This window comes from Lethenteron reissneri, chromosome 68, assembly GCF_015708825.2.
Source record: "Lethenteron reissneri isolate LAM-NWPU_2019-01 chromosome 68, ASM1570882v1, whole genome shotgun sequence".
In the NCBI taxonomy this organism is placed as follows: domain Eukaryota; kingdom Metazoa; phylum Chordata; class Hyperoartia; order Petromyzontiformes; family Petromyzontidae; genus Lethenteron; species Lethenteron reissneri.
Window position 1 is genome coordinate 6,296,078 of NC_083846.1, and position 5,379 is coordinate 6,301,456.

Genomic DNA, 5,379 nt, shown 5'->3' on the forward strand with positions numbered 1-5,379 from the left:
CACACACAGTGGGAGGTGTGGACCGCCCTGCTCAACACGAGTAGTAGTAGTCACACAAAGTGGGAGGTGTGGACCGCCCTGCTCAACACGAGTAGTAGTAGTAGTAGTCACACACAGTGGGAGGTGTGGACCGCCCTGCTCAACACGAGTAGTAGTAGTAGTAGTAGTCACACACAGTGGGAGGTGTGGACCGCCCTGCTCAACACGAGTAGTAGTAGTCACACAAAGTGGGAGGTGTGGACCGCCCTGCTCAACACGAGTAGTAGTAGTAGTAGTCATACACAGTGGGAGGTGTGGACCGCCCTGCTCAACACGAGTAGTAGTAGTAGTAGTCACACAAAGTGGGAGGTGTGGACCGCCCTGCTCAACACGAGTAGTAGTAGTAGTAGTCATACACAGTGGGAGGTGTGGACCGCCCTGCTCAACACGAGTAGTAGTGGTAGTAGTCACACACAGTGGGAGGTGTGGACCGCCCTGCTCAACACGTGTAGTAGTAGTAGTCACACACAGTGGGAGGTGTGGACCGCCCTGCTCAACACGAGTAGTAGTAGTAGTAGTCACACACAGTGGGAGGTGTGGACCGCCCTGCTCAACACGAGTAGTAGTAGTAGTAGTCACACAAAGTGGGAGGTGTGGACCGCCCTGCTCAACACGAGTAGTAGTAGTAGTCACACACAGTGGGAGGTGTGGACCGCCCTGCTCAACACGAGTAGTAGTAGTAGTAGTCACACACAGTGGGAGGTGTGGACCGCCCTGCTCAACACGAGTAGTAGTGGTAGTAGTCACACACAGTGGGAGGTGTGGACCGCCCTGCTCAACACGCCGGCGACGCGACCCCCGCCACGACAACCGACTGAGAGAGCGAAGAAATCGACGCGCTTCAAGAATATGTTGCTGCTGCTATGGATGTCCACGTGATGATGACGATGATGACGACGATGATGACGATGATGATCATGATGATGACGATTATCATGACGATATTCATGAAGATGTAAATGATGACGATGTACATGACGATGTACATGATGACGATCATCATGACGATGATGACGACGATGATGATGACGATGATGACAATGACGATGATCATGATGATGACGATGATGATGATGACAATGACGATGATCATGATGATGACGATGATGATGATGACAATGACGATGATCATGATGATGACGATGATGATGACGACGATGATCATGACGATGATGACGACGACGAGCCACTTCGTTGAGCTGCTGTCGTTCGTGATTGCCACGGTCGCTTCTGCAAGAGAGAGCTGAGTAGAAACTCAACGGGGCCCTTCCCTGGTCAAATAAAAAATTAACCCGTAAAAACAAAGTTTTTCACTATAAATCCTTAATATGCGTGGCGGCTAGAGTCCTCTCGTCCTCTGGCTTGAGATGGCTGCCACCTATGGGGCAGATGATTGCCTGCCACCATTAAGCAATTGGTAATTAAATATAAAAAATTCCTAAAAAGTGTAAAGTTATGGAAAAAAAATTTCACGAAAAAAAATTGTCACGCACAACGAGTCTGTGTGCAAAATGTCAGCTCGATTGGATCAGGGGAAGTGGGTTTAAAAACGACCGAAAGATTTGCATGGTCGTAAGCGCGCAAGCAAGCAAGCAAGTGAACTTAATATAAAGGATTAAAAAATTTGATTCGTTACGACGGCTCACATTTGAAACGCATTCACACATCGTCACAATCAAGAATACCATAAGCATTTTAATTCAACCACAAAGTCCTTTAAAAACATGAACAACAAACCATAACACTGGGTGGGTTTATCACAGTCGTGCTGCACAACGCTGCAGCAACGCGTTTGAGAATGTGCACCGCTGTGCATTGCTCGACGCCTCAACGTGCACCTAGCCTGGCACAAGCTCCGCGGTGACGTCACCGCCACCACTTAATTCATTTCCCGGAGGTCATCGCGCTGAACAGGCACGCAGCAGGTAACAACTCGGACACACCACATTGGGAGACATTTAGACATTTAAAAAAATACACGTGGCAATATTTTTGCATACGACTCGATTTGATTGCAAGTCCCATGATGAGTCTACGTGTGTTTGTGTGGGAAACGGTAGTTTGTGGCTAAAGCACAGCAAGTTGGCACAGTAGGGGGCACAGGTGGTGCATCAGCCACTCGACTCGGTCATCTCAGTCAGTCGACCCGTGGCACCTGCTGGGTCTGCCCCGTGACCTCCTGCCGGCGGGCGTTCGACACTTCACGTGGCCTCAACGTGCACCTAGCCTGGCACAGGCGTCGCGATGACGTCACCGCCACTTAGTGGCGAATGGCGGCTGTTGTTGGAGCGTTAGTTTAGCGGTAAACTCGCTGAACCACGAGCCCGGCGGCCCGAGTTCGACTCCCGTTCACGTCCAACGCCAGCGACGATTACATCTGAACCAGGTGCTGGGCCTCTCCTAGGTCGACTCGGCCGCAAATGAGTACCTGGTGCGGTGTGTAAACATCGCCACTGGGGGGAGACAAAGGCGGCCGGGCGTGGTTACTGGCCCACCCACCCCCTCGTGTGCCGCAGTGCCGGCAGCCTTCATAGGCGCTGCTGCTGCTGCTGCTACTCGCTACGAACGGCGGCCCTTGCCCCGGTGTTTTGTGCATGCGAGCGCGTAAGCGTTTCGCCTCGAACAAACAAAGAAGATGTCTACAATGTTAAAACGACTTTCAGCGGTCAGCACAAAGACAATTCACTCAATTTTCTTTCGCAAACTGCCAACGGAACCGCAGGTCTGCAACAGTCGGGAGAATAAGAGCGTGCACGTGTGTGTGCATTCGCGTGTGTGTGCGTGTGTGTGCGTGTGCATTCGATAAAACTGTGGGGGGTGTGGGGGGTTAGCGGCTTATACACTGGGAGGGGGGTCCACCCCCTGAAGCAAAAAACTAAACGTAGTTTCAGAAATCGCTAATCTACGGGAACCCACGTTGCCGCGATCGAGATGACGGTGAAGCTTTACCCTTTTAGGCAATACTACAGCAGCGCTGTGAAAGCTTTCGTGACTGCAGGGATTCATCCTCTTCGTTCTTTCGGTAAAGTCATCACGTAGCAGGGAAATAATAAAATAATAAAAATAAAACATAATAAAATACAATTCTCAAATTCCTTTGTCAAGGCGCCCTTCCTCCCCTAACCCAGCAGCTTAAATATACGCTGCCAAGCTTGGTGGTGTTCATTCAGACGCTGTCTTTCCGACAGACCTGTTCTTCACCTGAGGACGGCTGCTTGCGTTGTGGCCGAAACGTCGTGAGAACTGTATTTCATTATGTTTTATTTTTATTATTTTATTATTTCCCTTCTACGTGACTTTACCGAAAGAACCAAGAAGATACAGCAGCGCTGTTAAGATGTTTAAGCACCAAGAAGCAGAAGTCGGGATTTTCCGCGCAAATGACGGGGAAGGCCGGCCGCAGATAAATAAAAAAATCTCGGATGATCTAGAAATAACAAATTTTTCCACAGATCTCCGTGCAAAAAATACACGAATGTTGGTATAAAATAATGTTTAAGTGAAGCAAATTGAGTTTGTTAACTGAACAAGACAAAAATGTGTCGTAAAGAATGCGCCGATCTTGTTTCATTACAAAAGTCCACACAAACGCACTCGCTCACAAAATATGCAGTTTCTGCTTCAAAGTTAAGCCCAACGACGGCTGCATGTGTGTTGCGATCGAAACGTCGTCGTGTTTTAGCGCTTTTCTCTCAACCTACCTCCGTGACTTTGCCGAAAGAGCCGAAGAATATTAATTCCAGCAGTCGCGAAAGCTTTAAGTCAAGATTTGGCGTCATCTGGTCCAATACCATGTGAGACTAGGCTCTAAGAAAAGCTGTCTCGGGTGTGGACCAATCAACTTCAAGGACAGTGCATACATTATCAGAGTTCTGTTTTTTGTTTGCGTTCCGACCGCAGGTATTGTGGTCAATGCAAACATGACTCCTTGTAACAAAAGGTGTCAGTTTTGTTGCCAGATAAAAAAAACAATGATCATATTTTGCTACTGGAAAAGGAGGTTCCAATGGGGTCAAGATTTGAAGCGTCAGCATTGTCCTTGAAACCGATTGTCCCTCTAACACCAACCCCCGGCTGAAGCCTTCTTCGTCACGGACTCGTTTCACCGCCGCTTGCCGCCGCTACGAGCGGAGAAGATCGGCAGGAGGGGAACAGCCGTTGACAGGCAGCCCTTGGGGGAGGCTGCAGACCAACCAGTTTCAAGGACCACGCGTGCACACACCGCTACCAAAGCGAGTTTGGCTCGCATGTTTTACCACAACGCACGATGTGCGCGGTGAACAGAGGTCGCAACCGGGTACCCAATACCCGTACCCTACTCGATACCCGGCTACCCGTACCCGGCCGGGTACGGGTAGCCGGGTACCCGTTTGCGACCCTGGTGCGGCCGGGTACGGGTACGGGTAGGCTGTGAGTTACTGGTGAGTCACCGTTTGTCACTCATTTCCCAACGTCTTGTCTCTTCTCACAATTCAAGTTCCTAGAATCAACCCACCCGCGCCTGCAACATGGCTTCATCCCAGAGGTCGCAATCAGGTACCCGATACCCGTACCCTACCCGGCCAGGTACGGGTAGAGTACGGATACGGCCGTGTACGGGTACGGGTACCCATTTGCAATAGAGGTTTTTGGGTCAGATCGCGTTATTTATAAATGTGTCGTAACCCTCCACCACCCGACACGGCCAAACAGTAAACAAATGTCACGTTTTTCAAAGGACAAAACAATTCACTTCTTTAGCCCCAGCGGTGTGTGTTGAAGATAGAATCAACAGCATTTGAAAGTTTGAGACGCGCGACGTTTCGCTGGTAATCCCAATCAGCCTCATCGGGCAAGCCTGCTGAAGCCCTCCTGTTGCTTGCGGTCTTGAATAGAGCAGCAGCAGCAGCAGCGGCAGCAGCAGCAGCAGCGGCGGCAGCGGCGGCAGCGGCAGCAGCAGCGGCAGCAGCAGCATCAGCAGCAGCAGCAGCATCAGCAGCGGCAGCAGCAGCATCAGCAGCGGCAGCAGCATCAGCAGCAGCAGCAGCAGCAGGGTTTGCTACGTACGATGCGGTGCGAAATAAGTTCAACCTACATGCATAAAGGCTTATTATTACACTGGTCAGCAAAAAAATCATTTTTTTCTGGCCTGGACTTTTGCAGCTGTTTTAGACTAATTTCAGGGTGCTGATTCCAAATCTGATCTCAGATTTTCTCTATCACATCTCATTTTATGCTATCGGCATACCCCATTTTCATTGATTTTACCCGAAATTAACTCTGTCACTTATGATTGCAAGTTGTTGCGAGTCAGTGACTGCTTTAGTGCTAAAATATGGTGCTGTATTTTTAGGATAGTGT

General features: G+C 49.8%; 1 protein-coding gene across 1 annotated transcript in view; it reads right to left on the reverse strand.

Moving 5' to 3' along the window:
• Positions 1-1,714: 1,714 nt before the first annotated feature.
• LOC133360285 (calumenin-B-like) overlaps positions 1,715-5,379 on the reverse strand; it is a 14,662-nt gene continuing 10,997 nt past the window's right edge. Inside the window, exon 7 of the mRNA XM_061578929.1 lies at positions 1,715-5,379. This exon is cut by the window's right edge and continues 1,074 nt beyond it. The gene's annotated coding sequence lies outside the window, so the exon portion shown is untranslated.